Raw genomic sequence first — 23,497 nt, forward strand, 5'->3', positions numbered from 1 at the left:
GACTCATGTTCCAACTCTCACATAGCAACAATGTGGTATCCATGGAAACTGAATTATACTTCAGACAAAGGATATTTATATCATGTAATCAGTAACAGACAAACAAATGATTTACTCAGCTAAGAGCCATTATTTGGATTTGACACCATTTAAAGCTCTGCAACATGTTCTTGGATGTGCCGCTCAATCATGAAACAACTATAAAAATGTTTTTACATTGAGAAGTCTTCGAATCTGCATTTTAGCTAATAATTGTGACCACAATATGCAACCTTTTGACAGCATTACAAAATTTTTCTTTCCAGAAGTACAATGCTCCAGTTGTAAACCTTTAAAAAAATTCCCTTCTCAAGATTTTTTTGTGTTTATTGGTTGAAAATTATAATTCCTGCATTTACTAGGAGAACATTCAAGAAAAAAATGAAGTAAAATGTTTACTAGATAATAACTAAATAGTCCTGGGCTCAACATTGGCTTCTTCTTTAGGACCAAGTTGGACTAGATAAAATCCATATGAGCAAAATGAGAACCTACTCAGTTTGAAATGGGCAATGTATCTAGAACACATATAGGTCCCATTTTTTAACAGAATTGTCCTGCATCAAACCCGAATAATAAAATTAAGTGGAGCCTTCATGTAACCACCAATCAATTACACCTAATGGCAATTTTTCTGCCTCTTTCTTGATTATTTGGGCCCCATGGATGGATGGATGGATGGCAACATGTGTATGTGGGACCCATATGGATTTTGATCGAGCTGAATGACTACAAACTGGGCCTAGTTTTACACTGTGCTTCTTGAATGGGGTTCACCCGAATTCACAAAACAACCAGTATAAGCAAACCTGGTCGTTCATCTTCTGTAGGTTTTAACAGGGATTTAAAAATTGGGACCACATGGATAACATAAAAATGGGCAACACATCCGGGATCAATATGGGTCCCACTTTTTGACAAGAGTTGTTCTTAAAATGCTGAACAAAAACAACCCTGGAACTGAAAAGAAATTTCCAAGGTCGGTTAGGATCACCAGAATTTTGCATATTTTGCTAATGACAGAATAATGAGAAATACATTTGTTTGCAGAGGTTTTTATGACTTTCTTCAAACTCAGACATTTACAGACACTAATATCACTATCACTGTTAAACAATTTGCAAAAAGCTCAGATGATGCTGTCATGGCTTTGTCAGCCTCTAATAAGTTAATCACAACATACCTGTCAATGTGTTCTAAGGCAACACTTCAAACACACTACTTCCTTGTCTGAAATCCTGGGGAAATAAAGAGGCAAGCAAGACAACTGGAAGAGAACAGTGGACCTCCACAAGTCTAGTTATCATTAAGTATGATTACCAAGTGCCTGGAGGTGCCAAATACACTGAACAATAAACAGCATAGAAATGTCCAACAAACATAACATTCAGAAAGGAGATAAATTCTGTGTCCCAGACATGAACATGCTTTGGTGCGATGCATGTACTTTAACCCCCCAAAAAGCAAAAGATCTTGTAAAGATGCTGCTGAGAGTTTCATTATCCACAGTGAAACGAGTCCCGTGCCAACATTGGCTGCTCAGAGAGAAAAAAAACATTACTCCAAAAGCAACAATAAAAGTAATATAACTAACGAGATACCAAAAGCTTCATTTTTGAATTTTTGTCCAGTTGTCCAATGAAACATAAAGACCATAATTACATTTGAAGGGAAAAGGGAGGCTTGCAAACTTGAGAACACCATCCAAACTGTTAAGTACACATCCCAATATGATGGTTGCACCATCATAGTATTTGGGTATTTCGCTGCAGGAGGGACTGGTGTTCTTCACAAAAGTAGATGGCATCATGATGACACAACATTATGTGGAAATACTGAAGCAAGACATCAACCAGAAAGCTTAGGTCAAAATGTTTTTTCTAAATGGAAAATTAACCTAAGCACACTGTAAAATTTCTGATAAGGTGGTTTAAGGGCACATACAATTAGCCATAGTAGTGGGTCAGCCAATGGCTATGTCTATGAGAGAGACAGGGTTAAACACTGCGAGACAGGGTCAAGTGTATTATCTGTTGAGGGCGAACATTAAGTTGTTGACAGCAGCAGCTTGGCCGATATGCCCCTCCAGGAAGGTGTCACAGCTAAACAAAGACCTGGCCAGGCCAGGTGTAACTTCTACCAAGAGAAAAAACAGTGAGAGAACATAAAGTTAAAAGCTGTTTTTGAAACTTCAGCCACTGACTTAAACCAACTAACTGATGTGGTGACATCATACATCAGTTTTTGTGAGGACATGTGTGTGCAGACCAAGACCTTCTGCACCTTTGGGAACAATAAGCCATGGTTTACTCCACACCTCAGGAATCTGCGCAGGGAAAAGGAAGAAGCTCACAGCAGTGGAGATTGGGCGCGGTACAGGCAGGCCAGGAACAAACTAACAAAGGAGATCAAAGCAGCTAAGAGAAGCTACAGTGAAAAGCTGAAGAACAGCCTTTCTACTGGTGACACTTCGGCTGTATGGACTGGTCTGAGAAACCTGACTGCCTACAAGAGCCCCTCCACCCGTCCCGAACAGAGTCGTCTCCTGGCCAACCGTCTGAATGGCTTCTACTGCAGACATGACAAGAAGCCATTCACACCTCAAATCATCCCCTCTACATCCCATTCAGGAACAAATTCCTTCCATAAAGCAACCAACCCCCCACCATCAGATCCTCTGCCTGCACTAAAGATCTCAGAGGAAGATGTAAACAGGCTCTTTCAGCGCATGAAAACAAAGAAAGCTGGAGGACCTGATAACGTCTCCCCATCATGCCTGAAAGCCTGTGCAAATCAACTTGCTCCGATCTTCACAAAGATCTTCAACAAGTCACTGGAGAAATGTGAGGTCCCCTCCTGCCTCAAACGATCCACCATCATCCCGGTTCCCAAGAAACCCACCATCGTAGGATTAAATGACTACAGGCCTGTAGTCCTGACGTCTGTGGTCATGAAATCCTTTGAGCGGCTGGTGTTGAAGCACCTGAAAGACATCACAGGCCCCCTGCTGGACCCCCTGCTGGACCCCCTGCAATTTGCTTACCGAGCAAACAGGTCGGCAGATGATGCTGTTAACTTAGGTCTACACTTCATTCTGCAACACCTCGACCACCCAGGGACGTACGCCAGGATCCTGTTTGTAGACTTCAGCTCGGCCTTCAACACCATCATACCAGACATCCTCCACCAGAAGCTCACACAGCTCAACGTCCCAGCCTCCACCTGTCAGTGGATCAACAGCTTCCTGACGGACCGACAGCAGCAGGTGAGACTGGGTAGCATCTTCTTCCGATCCAGATCAATAAGTACTGGTGCCCCCCAGGGGTGTGTTCTATCCCCACTCCTCTTCTCTCTGTACACAAATGACTGCACCTCATCGGACTCTGGTCCGTGAAACTCCTTAAGTTTGCAGACGACACCACTGTCATTGGACTGATCCAGGACGTTGATGAGTCTGCATACAGACAGCAGGTGGATCAGCTGGTACACTGGTGCGGTCAGAACTACCTTGAACTGAACCCACTCAAGACTGTGGAAATGGTGGTGGACTTTCAGAGAACACCACCCCCATACATCCCCCTCACCATCCTCAACAACACTGTATCGGCCGTGGACCACTTCAGGTTCTTAGGAACCACCATCTCTGAGGACCTGAGATGGTCCTCACACATAGACACTGTTCGAAGGAAGGCCCAGCAGAGACTGTACTTCCTGAGGCAACTCAAGAAGTTCAACCTTCCATAGGAGCTGCTGGTCATCTTCTACACTGCCATCATTCAATCTGTCCTGTCTTCATCCATCTCAGTGTGGTTTGGCTCATCCACAAAACAGGACAGGTCCAGACTGCAACGAATAATCAGGACTGCAGAGAGAATAATCAGAGCTGACCTTCCCTCCATCCAGGACTTATACAGGTCTAGGGTCAAGAAAAGAGCTGCCAAAATCTCTGCCGACCCCACACACCCTGCACATAAACTGTTTAGAGTTTTACCTTCAGGCCGCTGCTACAGAGCACTGTTCACTAAAACCAGCCGCCACAAAGACAGTTTCTTCCCCCAGGCTGTTTCTCTAATGAACATTCAATAGAGTACAGAACAACAGCATACAGATGTTGCAAATGCACCTTTTCTATTAGATATGTGTATATTGTACATTGTAAATTGTAAATTGTAAATTTGTATATTCTGTAATGCAAAAACAGAACAAAAGAGCAAAGTGTACCAGAGGCAAACTCCTTGTTTGTATGTACGAACCTGGTAATAAAGCTGATTCTGATTCTGATGTCTGATGGAGCTAGATCATTAAGGGCTTTATATGTGAGGAGGATAATTTTAAATTCTATTCTGGATTTACCAGGGGCCCAATTAAAGGAAGCCAAAGTAAGAGAAATATGGTCCAGCCTTGAAGTAACAAATGCATAGACTAGTTTTTCAGCATCACTCCTGGACAGGATATTTCTAACATTGGGAATATTTCAGAGGTGAAAGAAGGAAATCATAGAAACCTGTTTAATATGGGACATGTCCTGGTCAAAAATAACACCAAGGTTTTTTATGTTATTACTGAAGACCAGTTTAATGCCATACAAATTAACTGACTGACTAAAACGTTTCTTTTTCATTGACTCTGGTCCAACTTCTGTCTAATTTAGAAGCAGAAAATTGAAAGTCATCCACGTTTTATTGTCTTTACATCTATCTAACTGGTTGTCTTGATCAGGATTTATAAATAAATAAACTCAAACATAAAATAAATGTTTGAATCCCTGCTGTTATTGTTACTTTGTTTGCAATTTTTTAATTTCTTGTAAATAGCCTGTTGTTTTTTATTTATTTAAAATTTTTATGCACAAATTAGCATTTTGTACATTTGTTAAATTAAATTACCCTACTCAGATGCACACCTCTTTCAATCTGAGTATGCTTTTTTAATAACCATACACAATTTCTTGCGTATGCTGTAAATTTGTCCTCACAGTACTCTCTCTTATTCTTTGTTTGTTTTTGTGTGAACCTGCAGGCTTCCATTTTCCCTGTCAGTTTGCTGCTGGTAAACCTGAATTTTCCCAGTGACGCACAATGAAAGACTTTTCTTTTTTCTAGTCTTTTCTTTCTATACATCAGACTTTATGCTTAGATTGTTTTTGAACTAGTTAATTTTAATCTGATTAGATAAACATCATCGTAAAGTATTATGTAAACTTTTTACATATAAAGTCATAACTCACTTATACTACAGGTGCCATAACTTTTGCTCCCCCCGGAAAATTTATTTTGTGGAAAATTATTGTTTTTATAGTAAAAGAAACACTGGAAGAAAGAATTTGATGCTCAAGTTTGAGTTAATTAGGGATTTTATACGTACACCCACATTAATATAATGATTATGTTTAATGTACCTTAGCAAGTTGCTCCTCAGCCACATACTTTTTGTTGCCTGGGTTTGGATCCCAACCTGGGCTTTTTCTGCATGCAGCTGGCATGTTGGGTTCCTCCTACAGTCCAAAAACATGACTGTCAGCCTAACAGCTTGACAGTGGGAGTTTATATTTACATGGCTGCATATCCTGTGTGTCTCTGTGTTGCCTCGTGATGGACCGGCGACCTGGCTGTCACCCAATGACCGCTGGAGATAGGCACCTGAACCCCCCCAACAATTGGTTGTTCCAAGAGAACAGACACACATCAAAATTGGTTGTGGCATGAAACTCTGACCTTAGTCCTGTTGAGAATTTGTGAAATATACTTAAGAGCCTGGTCTGTGCCAAGAAATTAACTAATTTAAATGAACTCTATCACTTCCAAGAAGAGTGGTAAAACATCAGGACTGATGCCAAATGCTTGTTGATGGCTGTAAAAATGCCGTGTTCAAATTGGGTACATCTATCTAAATACTGGTGCTGGTGTATATAGAGTAATATTCAATAAATTAGTTTGCGTTCTGTTGAGGCTCATTTGTTAGATTAAAAGTAATAAGAAAGTGAATTTTAAGCAGGTATTAATACTTTTTATTAAGCCCACATTTCTGTATTAAAATGCTTTTTTTTATTGGTTTGATGTAATATTGCAATTTTAACCGTCGTGTTTTTTTTTGTTGTAAGCTGAAAATCATCATCATTAACAAAAAAAAAAAAATCCCTGAAGACATCAGTCTGTATGTAATTAATCTATATAATGTGTTTCACTTGGTGAACTGAGTTTCTAAAATAAATGAACTTTTAAAAAATATTCATATTTATTTAATATGGGCTTGTATGTACAATTTTGCCCATGTGTGATTTAGAGAAAATCAAAACTAGATTTAAGCTTGTGCTGCCAGTTTTTGTTGCATAGTCATTCCACTGCAAAAGAAGATCCTATCAAATATGGTATTAAAACATCTGGAGAAAAAGATGGAAGGCGGAGAAATAGTTTTTCATGGTTAAACAAAATAACGCAACTAATTACACAGTCATGAAAGCAGAAATCATCATTCTGCAGCAGCTCGAGCATCACAGAAACGTTATGCATGGGGCTGGGACCTATAGTTATTTTTAGAAACCCTTCCATGTGAACTCCTGACATATGAACGTGTGAACCTGCACAAAGATGCAATGTTATTACTGTGCTGCTGCAGTTCTTTGCTTTGTTTTAATTGAAGAGGTGATTTGAATTTGCTCTGTCACCAACAGCTGCAGCTCTCTAATTGTGCATTCATTTCTCCACAGTGTAATATCAGCTAGATGTACAAGATCATTTAATATTTTTAAATTGCCGATCATTCTTCCAGTTGTGGAGAGCACAAAGCAGCATAATACTGTTTTATTATAATTAGCCTCATTTCATAAAATGATTCTAATCGTCATCTTTTTTTGTCATATTTTTATGCTCTTGTGGTTTTTTATTTTAGCTTACTTTTTCTTGACTGTCAGCTTGTAGCGTTTTGCCAGTGATGAGTTGTATCCTATCTGAAAAATATAGCTGTAGAAAGTAAGAACTTAAACGAATTCTTCAGTTAATTGTGTTTTTTTTTTTTTTTCCAGTTAGTTTTTAAACAAGCGATTGGTTTAGAAACTATCTGAAGGTATGTAGAATTAACCTTATCTGTAAGTATCGGATGGTTTTTGAAGTAGACACACATAAATAAAACACATATTGCACAGATTTGCTTTGGGCAGAAATCCTTCCATTTGTAAAGTGATAAATGGAATAAAGGTAATTCAGTGTTAGAGATGTATAACCTCTCTCGAAATACCAGGCTAATCAGAAAACAAATGTTTCTCATTGTGTGCCTATGCAATAAGCTTTCTATCAGCTTGCCTGGATAAAATACAGACAACTAATTTACTGTTATAAAGTGAGACGGATTGCTGTAAAACCTTTTTCTCACTATCATGCAGCTTTTTGCGTGACCTGCATAAAGTGCTTCATAAAAGCAGCAGAAAGTGTTGTGACTTCGCTCCACCTTATGTTTATGTTGTATTTCTGAGCTTACATCTATTTCCCCTTAGACTTCTATATCTGATATGACCTAACAGCTTTTTTGTGGGCAAAATCAAAGAGCGTCGGAAAAAGAAAGCAATAATGCAGAAATCTTCATGCCTTCAGAGGTGTGTTTACTGAGCTTGCAGCCTGGGTGTTAAGAGACAGGGATGCTCGGTCATAGTGGAAAGCTAAGCAGCATCTGCTTCAAAACTGTGTGACTAATCTTCTGTATTTCTTCTCAAGACAAGTTATTTAAAGCTCGCTTGATATAAAATATCTGTTTAGTTTTGAAACTAAACAGTCACATATAGCCAGTCACATTTAGTGAATTATTGAGTTCAACATCATTTACTTGGGATTTAATGAAGATACGGTTATAATTAACGATTTAGAATATACATTCCGATGCGGCTTCTTTCCCAGAGTTAAAATACCTTTTAAAAATTACAACCTTTAAGCATGTATTTTCCTTTAAGCCAACATTTCTGTATTAAAATGATTTTTATTTGTCTGATGTAATATTCTAGTCTTACACGTCATGTTCTCATGAACTGTAAGCAGAAATTTATCATAATTAACAGAAATAAAAGCTTGAAAACACAAAACAGAAATGGAAAGCTTTGTTTTCCATACCTTTGTAAAAGTGGAGCGCCCAATCCGAAACGATTTCCCTTTCCCCTCTTGAAGATCAAGTTAAATTTATTTTCTTAGATCTAGATCACTGCAGAAGTAATTTTAAGTTAGCTTTATCATAAAACAAGCAAACTAAATAACCTTTTTTACCTTAATTAACAAACTTTCTGTGTCTACATGAGCACCTGTTGACAACTCTCCTCTGCTATCTGTTGCACGCACATTTAGGAGTTTTGCCCCAATTTACACTCACAGGTGTCACCCACTAGGTATGGGCTAGTAACAGTAAACTTTCAAAAATGTAGTTTCAAAACTGCTGAAACATTCCTTTGGTTTAAATTCCCTTAAATAAGATGACAAATAAAGTTTGTCATCTTATTTAAAGTTCCTTTACCTGCTTCAGTGGATTAACAGTCACTCTTGTTTATCTTGTTTACATGACAGCAAGTCAGCTGTTTAGAAAATCATGGTGTGGAAACAACAGGAGTGCTGCACATTATTTGTATTAGGATAAAGCTTTTTTAAAAGTAAGGTCAACAGGCTTCAAGGCTGCAGTATCAGGTGTGGTAAGCAACAGAGTGCCGGCTAGCTACCAGCGTATTTGTTTTTGAACACATTAGTTGAAATGATTTAAAATGTTGTAACCCAAGCACCGTTTCCTAGAATCAAGATAGCAATTTTATGAAAACAAAGCTTAGATTAGATAATAAACAAGGATTTGAAAATTATTTACTCCCTTTAAGTGTCTGTATATTCTATACACAATAATTACAGTGCCTTACAAAAGTATTACAAAAAAATGTATAATTGTAAAGCTACAAAAATTTGTGATGTTATTTGAGAAACCAACAAAAAGTTGGTTAATCAAAAAAATACTTGTGAAATGAAAATATGTATATTTTTACAAATAAAAACATGAAAAGTGTGCCTTGTAATTGTATTAAGCCTCCTTGAGTTTATAATAACCCTTTTGCAGTATGTCTATATCAGCTTTGCACAAGCGATTAAAATTGTGGCCCATTGTGCTGCGCAAAATAGCTCAAGCTCTGTCAAGTTGGATCAGGAACATCTATGAACAGTAATTTTCAAGACTTGCCACGGATTCTGACTGGGACATTCTAACCCAATCAAGTTTATTTATATAGCGCTTTTCAGCAACAAGGCACTCAAAGCGCTGTACATGAGGAAAAACATTACAATGATACAGGAAATCAAACACAGAAAAGCAAATCAAATGACACTAATAATCCTTGGGAGTAATAATAATTAATAATCCTTCCGGGTTTACTGGTAGAAATTGGTTCCAAGCCACTCTTAATAATAAAGCATCTTATGCTAAAAGAAGATGATAATATTGATAGTCTCATCATTCCACTGAATTCTAACTAAGGAAGCTGAGTCACTGGTACAAAACAGCTTTAATCCACATTTTCAGGTGCTAATAATATATTCCTTTTACTGGTACTGAAGTTGAACTAAGTAATAACAGTACATTGTAGTCTAACTAAGAAAGCTGGGTCATTGGTGTAAGAGCAGCTAAAGTCCAAATTTTCTATTACTAATAATGTTTGGTTTTCGCTGGTAATCCTTCAGATAAAACCAAAAATCTATGAAAAAGTAATGAAATCACGCAATTAGGTGCAGGGCTAAGCAACACACAAGAAGAAAATATTTTACAAGAGTGCGGTGGAGTCCTGGGGGTGCGAATATATAACTGAGTGTGTGTGCAAGAATTAGACTGTCAACACAGATAGAGCGCCATTGTCCTTGAGGACAAGTCTTATCTGGGTCACAGCTGTTCGGGGTGCTGGGAAAGAGCGCCATGTTTACATGACATCCAGGAGATATTTTGTCGATAGCCACTTAGCAGAAGTTGCCAAGGCCACGTTGGGGCACCAGATTTAGAAAAACAATAAGTGTTCTGGTTCAAGCAGTTGTGTGGATTTTTGCAAATCCAAATATCTAAATTTCTGGGACTTTCCCGCAGTTCTGGAGCGAGCAACCTTCTCCATGATTAAATCCTTTCACCTCTGAGACTTAAAGCTGCTTCCAGACCACAATTCTGTTCAAGAACCGTATCCAACTTGCGGCTTAGCTCTCTTAACAATTCAGTCTGAGCATTGATCGCTTTGCAGATTCCATCCAGCATCATAGGCAGCTTTGGGCTGCTTTGAACAGCTGCCCACGTTTTGCTACTCATTTGACAAGCCAGGTATCTGCCGGCTCAGAAAAGCAGAAATCCTATTATCAAAAATCCAAATATATAAACGTCTTCTGCGTACTCAACCGACATTGTAATCAAGCACACAATCTTCCACTGTTGCCAGGAATCCATTGTGTATCCAGAGTAGAACGTACCGGCTGGGCAAGAGGGTTCTCTTTTACCCTGTCTTCCCGTGGAAAACATTTGATCAACTGCATTGAGAGACCAGCTGACCATCCCATTGTAGATGTATGTATTATGGTCATTGTCTTGCTGGAAGGTGAACTTTTACACAAGTAGCAAATTAGCCTCCAACAGGTTTTCATCCTGTATCCCCTGTGTTTAGATGCCCTTCCTTCCCCCTGCAGCAGAAAAGCATCTCCAAATCATGATGCTGCCACCATACTATGTTTTACTAAGTTTTAGTTTTCCTCCACGCGCCTGATTTACTAACATCCCAAACAAGGGGAACTAAATTCCATGCACAAAAAAAAATGCATGTGCAATTAGAGTGTGTGTTGCTTGCTCAAATCATAACAGATGCAAAAGCGGTGCAGACTGCCCTATTTGTATGTACTACTGGCTGTCATCATGGACAGTTTGGGAGGGCAAAATGGCATTCGAAGCAATGGAGTTGGAGATAATAATAGAATTCATGGTGGATTCTATGATGGTGTGCTGGCTACAGTGGCTGACTTTGATTGGCTGGAGCTCTGGGTAACGTCACTTCCTGTTTTCGCTGTTGCACTTGGTGAGTTCGCTCAGTGCATGCATCATGTCCTCATTTAGAGTGAGGATGGTACGATATTTCCGGTCGGTATGCGGAAGTGCCGGTGTTATGGCTGAGTCTACGAAGTTCACAAGGTGCCTCTTGGAGTTACCAAAGTTTACCGTTAACGATGTGCGTCGCATTGTGAGAGCATCAAGTACAACGCCACAGAGTAAACTTGAAAAGGGTTTCAAGTTCTATGTTTCATCCTACCTCTGCAATTTTGAAGGTAAGTCGCTAGCTAGCTAGCTAGCCTGGGATAGCTCCCTAGTGATGTGACTGTTGTTTTTTGTCACGAACCAAACCATCCTGGTAGTAGAAATGATCATTTTCTTTTTAACATGTTTGTATTTCTGATGGAAGTATCAGGCAAAAATATGGCGAAAGAGATAACAGTGAGGGCTCACTGCTTCAGATCTATGAGGGAAACTGATAAGCCACATCAGCTGAGAGGACTGGTTAAAATGAGACGTTCCAGGTTCTGTTCAGTGTTACGTTCAAGGTTCTGTTGAACATGTTCAAAAGTTAGTTCAAAATGAGTTCTACCCTTGTTGTCCTTGCTCTTACTTCACTGCATGTTCTAAATGTATTCTTTCCTTTCATCTTAACTTCTTTATTAACTTATAGCTTCTACACTTATACTAATTACCGTATTCTGATAACTCTTCCCGAAGCAGTAGAAGCAAAACCTGCACTGTTCCATTGTTGGTGGCACAAAAAACAATGAAAATCTGTAATTCTGTCACTCCTATGTGTAAACATCTCATCTGGAGTGAAAATGAAATTCAAATTTAAATTATATTTTGTTCATAGTTCTCAGAAATCTGTGCTTGCTCAGTAAACTATTGGATTTAAACTTATTAGCTCATGCACAACACTGTTGAAGAGAGAGAGTACAGCCAGGTGGTGTGCAAGCAGAGGTGGGTAGAGTACCAAAAAATGGTCCTTAAGTAAAAAGTAGTTGTCCAAGAAAGTTACTTACTTGAGTAAGTGTAAAAAAGGCTACTTAAGTGCTGAGTAACTGTTTTACTATTTAAAATGATGTAAACAGACAGACCATAATATAAAGTCATGTACAAATTTCTTTTGTTTTTTTCAAAATCTTTCATTTTACCTCCTAGTACTTCAGATGACATGTGATCTGCGATTCACAGTCAGTTGTACTGTTAAACAGACTACAATGTCAGTCAGTCATTTTCTACCGCTTATTCCATAGTGGGTCGTGGGGGAGCTGGTGCCTATCTCCAGCAGTCTATGGGCGAGAGGCAGGGTACACCCTGGACAGGTCACCAGTCCATCGCAGGGCAACACACAAACAACCATGCACACACTCATTCATACACCTAAGGGCAATTTAGAGAGACCAATTAACCTAACAGGCATGGCTTTGGACTGTGGGAGGAAGCCGGAGTACCCGGTGAGAACCCACGCATGCACGGGGAGAACATGCAAACTCCATGCAGAAAGACCCCCGGTTGGGAATTGAACCAAGGACCTTCTTGCTGCAAGGCAACAGTGCTACCAACTGCACCACCGTGCAGCCCCAGACTACAATGTGTAAAAATAAATGTCATCAACTGTTCTGTTATTTCAGATCTACACTTTACAAGGCCTACAGCGGTGAGCTCCCACACCCGGCCACCCTCAATCCTGGACCAGCCTATGCTGGAATGAAATCTGAATCTCTTCCCCTCATCTGCACTATGAACATCTCCGCTGACAAGCCACTTGTGGACTCCATCTTTGGGAAGGTGCAAGCTGGTAGTGTACTGTCCTATCAACAACCACCACCTCCATCTGATTGTGTTGTCATACATGAGGATGCACCCCCATTCCCGGGTGTGCCACTACAAGGATCCCATTTAAACCCATCCAAATATTCATTTGTGCCAACACATCAAGGACAGCTAAAACCTGACCTCACTTTCTGTGACCTGGTCACAGTCACACCTTATTGAGGGGGCAACAAGATGCCAAAGTGAGACACTTGAGTGGCATTCACTACCTCACATTTCAGAGGTGAGCCATGTTAGAGGTCCAGGAACTACAGAAAGCCTGGCAGAAAGGATAATCCGAGGGACACGACAAACGGCACACATGAAGAGGGGATTTGAAATGGAAATGGGGTCCTTAAAGACAATGCACTTTTGAAAAACCTGAACGTGACCAAGTGTGGGCTAGTGATCCATCCAGATGCATCTTGGCTGAGTGTGTCGCCTGATGGGCTTGTATATGACCCACTTGAGCGTCCATCATTTGGGCTCGTAGAAATGAAATGCCCAAATGCACAAAGCTATGTAGACTGCAAATTCCTCAAAGTGACACAAGGGCTACACAAATTGAAGGAGAGCCATGGCTATTATTGGCAAGTCCAGGGCCAGTTATTGATCACTGGTATGCAGTGGTGCGATTTTGTTATCTGTACCCATAATGACATCTTTGCGCAGCGGATATACAGAGATAACACGGTATTAGAGGAGTTGAAAAAGAGGTGTGACATGTTTTTCTTTAACACTTACCTGCCAAAATACCTCTCCATGCCCAAGTAATGGAAAATCATAATAAAGATATGAAGTAAGGGGGAGTCAGGTTTAGTCTAAACCGGCTCAGTTATAGTTGATGTGCAAACACACCCTCCATTTCTGCTACCTGTATGACCCCTTTTCTTTTCCAATGGTTATAATCAGTCTGACAGAGGGAGGTATCCCAATCCTTGTGGTTTTTAGTATAACAATGACCATCAGTGGGACCCTTTGATCGGTTCCTTGAGACGACATTGTTGTAAACAAGTGCCGTTTAACTAAATAATCTGAACTGAAATTATCTCTGTAGTTATGCTGCTATAGGCTTAGGCTGCTGGAGGACATAACGACCACTTTCACCCTCTTTGCTACATTCTCACACTACTCTCCAATTTTGCATTATTTGCTGTTATTTCAGTTTTTAACTTTGTTCTCTCTTTTCTCTTTCTAGAAGCTACACCTGGCCAGGCTCGGTGTCTACCTGTGACACCTTTCTGGAGAGGGGCATTGTCCGAGCTTCTGCTGGCAACAACTTAATGCTCACCCTCTACCGATGATCCATATGGCCCTGTCTTTCAGTGTTTAACCCTTTCTCTCTCCTAGACATGGCAATTAACTGAGCTTAACTGTAACTAATTATATGTGCTCTCTTTCCTACTCTAACCTTGAAAACTGGCTCAGAGTTTATCTGTTCTTTCTTTCTAGGTGAAATGACTAAAGGAGCTATATCCATTGACATTTACTTTTCCTTCCCATAGAAAGTACTTCTGGATCAGTGCTTCTTACTTCTCTTTGTGTCTCTGCTGTTCTTTCTCTCAAACCCCCAGTCGGTCGTGGCAGATGGCCGCTCACACTGAGCCTGGTTCTGCTGGAGGTTTCTTTCTGTTAAAAGGGAGTTTTTCCTCTCCACTGTCGCTACATGCATGCTCAGTATGAGGGATTGCTGCAAAGCCAACACCAGTGACTGTCCACTCTCTCTACATGATCATCCAGGAGGAGGGAATGCTGCAAGTCACTGACTGGATGCAATCTGTTGGGTTTCCTTAGACAGAAACATTTTTTATCCAATTTGAATAAATAACTGAATCTGACTGCATTGTTCAATGGTTAGGATTAATTGGAATGTATGTACCTGACTTTTGTGAAGTGCCTTGAGACAACATGTGTTGTGAATTGGCGCTATATAAATAAAACTGAATTGAACTGAATTAATAATAATGATAAAAAGAAATGTAATACATTGATATAATAAATCGAAATACATTGAAGTTCATAGTTGTAACTTCAAAACAAAATTCATGGGGTCTGACGACTTAGGCAAGGTGCTGGTGATAATAAATGTACACGTCTTTTAGATGGAGACGTTCTTTAGGTTCTCCATTCTCAGGCTTAAATTAAGAAGCACCGGCTGTTCAATGTAATGTGTTAATATATGTTAAATCTGGGCTGTGATCTTGCTTTTTGAATCATGTGAGAATACTACAGCCTTGATCCTTAGTGCTGTGTCTGCAGAGGTGTTCATATGTGAGTGGAGAGTTGTGTTTTTCAGTCTTGCAGATCTGTTGATATGACCTAAAAGACCAAGTTAAAGCTAATCTAAAACATGCTCTTAAGACAGATAGTGGTACTTTGACTAGCAAGCTTTTAAACAAGCACCTCAGTTTTAGTTGGTGTAATTTAAAATCACCTCATTGTGCCACTTTTGTCCTTTTTGTCGACATTTGGGTCTTAATAATGCTAAAAATGCTGCTTAATTAGTCATTGCTTTGAGTGAGGACTAGGCAATGCACGCTGCTTTTTTAGAAATTATGATTCGCACCACAGATGGACCAGTACACCTGCCAAAAGAGGTTTCAAAATAGATTCACAAGCAACTACAGGGTAGAATTTGTAGAGCATCCAGGTGGGTAATTTGACATTTAAAGGGCTTCAGGTTGAGTTGGAAAGTTTCAAAACCATCAATTCAGCTACAAGGACTCTCTGAAAATATGACAGATCTGACTAAAATGATTTTCCTCAACATCTAATGTCAGATGGTTTTTTTTGTACCCGTTAACCATAAAGCTTCAGTGCATTTTGAGGTTCTCAAGGTGGCATTGATTGCATGCATCTTAAAGTGAAAAGACACAAACTTAAAACAGTGTTCCGTTATTAGCAGTGATTCTGTCTGGCTTTTTTATGTATGTGTAGCATGATGTTAAAAACATTTTGACCTGGCAGCTGTCAGAAATTGGCTTAGGTCACAAACACCTCCCCCTCATTTCCTCGCCGTCACCCACCGTGTTCTGTCTTCTCTGCTCTGTAACTCCACATCTTGCTTTAGAGAATAAACAATGCTGGGAAAAAATGTTTGCCCCTCACACATTTCTTCTTTTATTGGTTTTTTCTTTACACCTAGGTTATCAAATAATTTTTTTATGTCAGGCAAAGACAACATTAAAAGGTACAAAAAACGTTTTCAAATGATGATTTCATTTATAATATGTGGGGAAAGTTATCCAAATCAGCGTGTTCCTATAACAAAAAGTAACTACCCCCTAAACCTAATAACTGGTTGTGTCACCCTTGGTACAAGCTGCCGCAAGCATTTACTATTACTGGGAATGAGTGTTTAACATCACTGGTGAGAATTTCACCTCTGAAGAATTGTTTCAAGGGAGGGTTTTCGAATATGAATGTCCTGTGTAAGGTCATGACAGAGCCACTCAATCGCATTTAAGTCAAGACTTTGACTACACCACTCCAAATCATTAATTTGTTTGTTTGTGTTTTTTTTTAGCCATTCAGAGGTTGACTTGTTGGCTGCACAACCCAAGTGGGTTTATGCTTATGGTTACAAACTGATGGCCAGACATTTTCCATTAGGATTTTCTGGTGGAGATCAGAATTCAGAATCTAAAACATTTAAACAACATCAACAGTCTTGTTTAGGAATAGCAGCATCAGTACAATAATAAGTAATCTGCAAACCTGAGACTGACAAATTCAGTAATGGTTGACCATCAGGTGCTGAATGATCATCATAGAGCTCAGTGGGTTAGATACTGAACTCAACTAAGGCCATGCCCCCCAGACACTAGTCCTGCAGCTTCGGCAGCATAAATTTACCCCAAAAACATGACAATTCCAGATTCTCTACTATTCTTTACAGTAGGCATGAAATGAATCAAAACATTATCATTTTTGCTTTACACCAGCCAAAAAGATCAATCTATGCACTTTTTCTGCATAGAAAAAGTGCATAGTGGTAAACATCCATGAAGAATGTTTACCACTATGTTTTCTATAGTGCATGTTTATCAGGATGGAAATAAAATATACAGGGCTACTGCATTACATAAAATGTTTCTTTTCCTGTTCTGTCACTTTTTTTGTTTATACAAGATGATTGCTGGACAATCTGGGGATGAATGTTCAATGGTCTATATGCATTTTAAAAGTGCCCTAAATGGTAAAGTATGGCACACTGCCATACATTCATGCTACAGACCTTTACATGTCCAAAGGATCTGTAAAGGTTCCAGCATCACCTAATTTTTAGCATTATTTACTTAAAGTCACATAATTTCTTCTGCCATTAAAAACAAGGCAAATATGCACTATCTGACTTATGAAGATCAGCAGAAACATGATTTAGCTGAATGACATGTTCTGTTGTCTTTCCCATTTTGAACAGGGGCTCAGAAATATGCTTTTGTGTCACATTCTGTTTATACTGCAGGAACAGGAAATTATAATTATTAAATAAATGTGCCCAGACACTCTGGTGAACTTTAAAAAGAATAGATTAGAAACTGTTTTGGTTATAGTTGTTAGTGCAATAATTGAGGCACGTGACGGCATTTACAACATTTGTTTTCTTGACGTCGGATTCTTTTCCCCCACTGAATGAACATACTCAAAAGAATAACGATTGGACCTGTCTATGTTTTCCAGTATGAGGTGACTGCAGTATAAACATCAATAATTTCAAGGCTTTTTACAGCTAATTTGTAGCTTCTCCTGCTAAAGCAGCATACATTCTTCCGGCCAAAGGGTCAGATAATAGGACAATTAGATGATCCGTCTTTTTTATCCTCCTACACTCATCCTCTCAGATTATCAGTCTTCAAAGAGCAGAGGCTACACCTATACAAAAACTCTGACCAGTAAAAACTGTGATTAAAAAAGTACATAATGAATGTGATCCTCATTATGATTCAGACATTGGTCTAAATTATTTTCAAGATGAGTCTCACTAGGAATGTTGTATACAAGCAGCTGACATGCGCAAGATTTTCTCATCACAAAGAAAGCCATTTTTGTTACTCTGATGACAATGGCACATTAGAGAGCAGCAGCTGTTAAACTAATGTAATTATGAGAGTGAAAGAGACTATTTGCCTGTTTGAATGGGGAAAAAAGAACTTGCCTCCCAAAGTGAATTCGCCCCCTCTCTCTCTTCACAGTTGAAACAGTAAAGACTTAAAGTGGCTGGATGGCTTTTTCTACTTAAATCTATCTCACAGCAGCATTGAAATGTCCATGTATCAATGCAGGGTTAAAATAATGGTCAGAGCATTTTTAAAGCCACATGCTTTTCGAAAATTAATGTTAAACTCTTGAAACTTTATGGGTCTGTCTTTGCATTTATTGTGTTTACAAGTTTGTTCCCACAGACAGCAGTGTCTGAGTGGCCCTGTCCATCGGATCGATAAACCTTCCTTCCATCTGTCTATCCATCCATCTCCAAACTTTAACAGAGATGAGATGATTTAGTCTTGAAGACCACTCTGTTCAAACTGCTTCCTAAACATTCACATTCAACTCTAGTTCTTGGCTACCCAGAACCCAGAAGAAGCTTGGTTTGACACAACCTGGAGCTTGCCTCACTAAACAACAGTAGACATATTGAGCTTTTTTGTCTATCTGAATGTTTTGGGTCCACAAAACTCCACCTGATCTCATCTGATGTGCAGGTATGAAACACTTTTCATTAAGGCCACACTTCTGTACTTCTGATATGCGATCTAATGAGGCCTTTTGAAAGTTACAACCTTTGGGTAGGTATTACCTTTCATTAAGCCCATATTTCTATATTAAATATTTTTTATTAGTTTGATGTAATATTCTAATCTTTGTTTTCATTTGCTGTAAGAGGAAAATAACATAATTAACAGAAAAGAAGGACGTACACAAACAACAAAATTCACTTCAGTTCTACTTTGCTCTCAATTAAGACACATTGAATAAAAAAATATATAAAAAGTAATAGTAATGTTCTAATTTGTTGAATTGAAATATAAATATATATATTTATCTAAATATCTATCTCTCTGCATACTGCATAAAGTGTACCCAATAGGACTGAATACTGAAATTAAATCAAATGCTGCCCCAAAAAGGTTTAAGGGTTTGTGCACTTTTGCAACCAGGTATTGGAGCATTTTTATTTTTCACCTTTGGTCTTACGGAGTTGTTTGTTTTTCTAGTTGAGTTGAATAGAATATATGTTACATTAAGGATAAGAAAAAGCTCTATCAAGGAACCTGCAGCACATTTCTTTCTTTCATGGGCAATTTTTGATACATGTAAATGTTCAATAAAAACAAAACCCAGAAAAATGAGTTTGCATGAGTTATAGTAATTAGTAAGAAATAAAATTTAAATTTGCAATTCAAAGCTGCAACAAAGCTGGCTGCATAAGTCTGTTTATTGAATCTGTAGTTTGGAAAATGGTAAACATAGTTCAGGGCAGTCTGTCATCCAATCTGGGTTCAGGGGTCTCAATGTCAGTGTTTAGTCTTCGGACACTGAGATGAGAAAAAGCTTAAAGAAATTTAAACAGATCCCAGAACACGCCAAGCTGTGAAATGCACTTGTTCAACTGTAGTGCTCATGATAGTGATGCATTTAATTCTCTGCAAGAAAGTCAATTTGATTACTAATGTGCTCCTGATTTGTGTCTTTTAGCTCTCTGTTTTATTATCTTCAATATAGTTTGGTGTAACACTTCACCTTCAAAACCAGTTGGAAAGAATGCACTGGTAAGTTTTTTTGTATTAAGATCCAGACATTTCAGTGCCATCCGCGTCCTCTACTTATAACCTTAATGTAAGATAGTATGTCTGTATTCAGAGAATCTGTTGAAAGGTCTATCTTTATTTTCCCTGCAGTTTAGAGATAAAAGATGCCTGTGAAAGAGAATTTGACTGTTAAGCTCAGGTGGATCAAAGTGTCTTAAATGAAGGGCTTAGATTTTCTCAAGACAGAGCAAAGGTTGCCGTTCACCACTGAAACAAATGGAAATGAAGAATCATTGTCTGTGAGATCATTATATTGAAATAATGAAATATCAACAACCTGAAAGAGTAATTAGCAATCAGGAATTAACAGGTACCTGCAGGCACAATCACTGATGAGAAGGCCTCTGGAGAAACACATGCTTTGTTTTCCTAATTTTATTCCCCTTCTTGTAATATTCAGATAGATTTAAGTTTTAAATCTCCCAGCAGTTTCACCAGTGTAAGAAAGCACAGGTGCCTGAATCCTGGTGTGCTGCATGTTGATCAGAATGATGAATTGCAAATACAGCAAGGTGAATTTGTTATTTTTTAGTATTTCTGAATACATTAAGACTTTTGGTTTGACTGAATTTTTACTTAAGCTTGCCTTTAATTATGAGTTAGATTCAAAAATAACAAAGATTGAAAGTTATTTAAAAGAACCTAGGCAACATTTAATTAAAAAAAAGAACAGCAACAAATGATTGAATAAAGTTTCCAGTGTCTGGCATGTGGTTTAATTGCTGTTGATTTGTAGTTGAGTAAAGGACCATTTGACAAACACGGATAATAATCTCATTCGATAAATAAGCAGGAGTGACCGCATGAAAACAGTATATGATTAGATCATACTGGATATAATTTGAATTCAGACCAAAGTAAATTCCTTTATTGTCATACCCAGCCAGTGACTGAGTTTTGGGTTTATGTTTTTGTTTATTATACCTGGGCTGGATCTCTGTTTACCTTTAATTCTGTGTCTTGTCCTGTTAACTGGTTTCACTCCCTCTGTCTCCCAGTAGTGTCACCGTTCTGTGTTTTCCTTGATTACCTGATCTTGCCGTTCATTGGTTCTCACTGCATTTCCTGTTTGTATTTAAGTTCCTCAGTTGCCTTAGTTCCCTGGTGGATCTGTGTGTTGTTTATGTCATTGACATCCTTGTTGTTGATACTCTGTGTTGCACCTGGTTATGCCTGGTTACTCTCTGCATTTTGGTCCTACCACAAACCCAGCAATATGACATTTATAACTGGATATAAACTGGATGTGTTTGTCTTGTAACATACACTGAGTGAAAACATTCAATCCTGCAGCTTATTATCATTGCTAAAACCATATAGAGGGAAATGTTTCTAACTTACTGCATGTTGTCTGACCCAGTAATGTCATCCATGTGAACAGAGGTTTTGTACTTAGAGAAGGCACATAGAATAAAAAAACAGTCATAGTAAAACACCATGTTTTCATAACCCATAAACTTCATGCTTCCTCACCACCAACAAGTCATTTAAAAATAGCAAAATGAGATTAATTATAAGAAAAATTTACATATTTTGACAGATAGTCAAAAAAAGTTTGACAAACAACAGGTCATTAAATCATTCATATTTTGGAGATACCAGTAAACCACCTTTGGGAATAAGAGTTATTTAAGTTAAACACATGATTTAGCAAGGACATTTTATAGGTACTTCGGTATATGCAGTTATAAATGTAAAAAGTCCAATCTGATATGTTTACAGCTATTTTGTGATTTTTGATGGCAGGACATCTTATTTGAGTTCACTGATCATATGTACTAAAAAGTATTTTCTTGGCTCTGTGCTGTATGAATGAGCGGCTGTAGGTCAGGTGGTAGGAGTTTGTCCTGTAACCAGTGGGTTGCTGGTTCAACCCACCCACCCATCCAAGTTATTTAATATTTTATTAAATAGGTTTATCTTGAGAACTTTAGAAACAAGGTCAAATTAGTTTTATAAAACTAATTAATATTGACAGCAATTGGTATGTCTTCAACCAGTCAGAATGCAAAATCAGAATGTAAGTAAAATCTTATTTTAATTAAATTATATTTAAAGAAATGATTTTCCAAATTAGAATTTGGATAATTGATTCTTAACATTATTTTAATCAGCCACCATTATTTTAGTAAAAATAATTTAATAATAATTTACGGAGATATTATTTGCTGTATTTGAAATCCATAATCTTTTGGACATTTGATCTTAATATTATTTTACTTAGCCATCACATGGTGTAAAGGACCACTAAAATGGCGGAGAGGAACGTCTATGGACTCTCACGAGATAGTGAGTAGTCGTATGTAAATATTTGACTTTGCTGGCCATAGCATTAGTGGCATTGGCTAACAGAGGAAAGATATCTTATGTAGCAACCATTTTAGTTTCACATGTGGTTAAAATATCAATAATATAAATATTAAGGTTTATATGAGCACCAGCGGCACATTTGGCCCATCTGTGTTTAAACCACTCATTCAAATAAAGTTTGTTGTAGCTTTAAAACACAACACATGACATGACAAATAGACTAGCCTCAAGGTTTAAAGTCCTGTTCGCTGCTGGAAAGAAGACAGTGTAAGAACCGCCAGCATCACACGCCTTCATGTGTGCTGGTTCGTGTAGCTCATCCCTCCTTGGACCTCCCGTCCACCTGTTCTTCAGAACCATTTACGTAAGAGGTTGTGTCTGGGCAGAGAAAATTAGTGTAAGATGAAACAATCAAAATATTGTTTATTTTACTGTGTTTTGCTTTGTTTGTGGTGGTAAAATGGCTACATGGTGAAGTTAATTCCCAATTATTCTTTAGCATAAACACTGGATGGTCAGATGTTTACTTAACTTTGTTCTTTGATCAGCAGGTTACACGAACGCCAGAGTGTAGTCAAGTTTGGAACCAAGGGTTCTTCAAAGTAATTGTCTTCCTCGGCAGCGAGTTTCAAAGTCCCTCAGTTTTGCATGCTGAACCCCTAATGGGTCGGCAGGGCTAGCACAGGCAAATGAGAACAAAGTGCTTTGTTGGTGGTTCCATAACATCATGGGAATTCCAGCTGCGGCGACTCCTTCCTGGGCTGGACTAAAAGTAGGTTCATGTGTGTATTTAAAGATGCAGAGCTTTCTACCAGACTCTTTGATTGTGTACATTTGAGTATTTGTTTCATCTCATGGCCAGGGCACCACAGTTCTGTGTTACGGTTTAGACATCATGACCATATATTTCATTCACCTTAATATAACAGCAGCTTTTGAGAACTCAGGCAGGGTTTTTATGATTTTCCACCATAAGGTTTGTGCTATTTTTAAATCTAATGTTGTGATGATGGAGCTCCTTTTTTTGTGTGCATTATCACAATCATCAGTTCCCTTTAGTCACCCTGCAAACAGTGGTTCTGTTTCGAATCTCAACAACCCCGCACAGGAACTGCACTTGACCTTTCCTTCCCTGCATATATCTCTTTTTAAAAACAACTATACGCTGCTGACAGGAGGAAGATTGCACCCACAGTGTTTAAAAAAATGGTGCACATTTAGGTCTTTTAACTTCACCTCACCATTATGGGTGATTACTGGACTGAAATGAAAACAATATGCTGAGATTGACCTGTCATGTTCAGATGTGTGTTCTTTTTCAATTCAAGGAGATCAGAAAAGGCATAACAGACTACACACAACATGGTGTTTTTTTGTTGCTGTTGCACAGTGGCACTAAATTTGATATTTTCCCTAGCAAACTTTGTAGATACATAGATAAAATGCACATTTATATTCGGTATGTGTAATTGGTGAACAATAGGACAAAGAAT

At 38.4% G+C, this 23,497-nt stretch overlaps 1 long non-coding RNA gene across 1 annotated transcript in view; it reads right to left on the bottom strand.

Annotated features, from left to right (window-relative positions):
* Window positions 1–20,725, bottom strand: part of LOC124875000 — a 46,258-nt gene extending 25,533 nt beyond the window's left edge. Inside the window, exons 1-2 of the long non-coding RNA XR_007039940.1 lie at window positions 20,640–20,725; window positions 5,438–5,533 (exon numbers count right to left, since the gene is read on the bottom strand). This is a non-coding gene — a long non-coding RNA (uncharacterized LOC124875000). The remainder of the gene's footprint in view (window positions 1–5,437; window positions 5,534–20,639) is intronic.
* Window positions 20,726–23,497: the final 2,772 nt, after the last annotated feature.

Source organism: Girardinichthys multiradiatus, chromosome 1, assembly GCF_021462225.1.
Source record: "Girardinichthys multiradiatus isolate DD_20200921_A chromosome 1, DD_fGirMul_XY1, whole genome shotgun sequence".
Lineage (NCBI taxonomy): Eukaryota > Metazoa > Chordata > Actinopteri > Cyprinodontiformes > Goodeidae > Girardinichthys > Girardinichthys multiradiatus.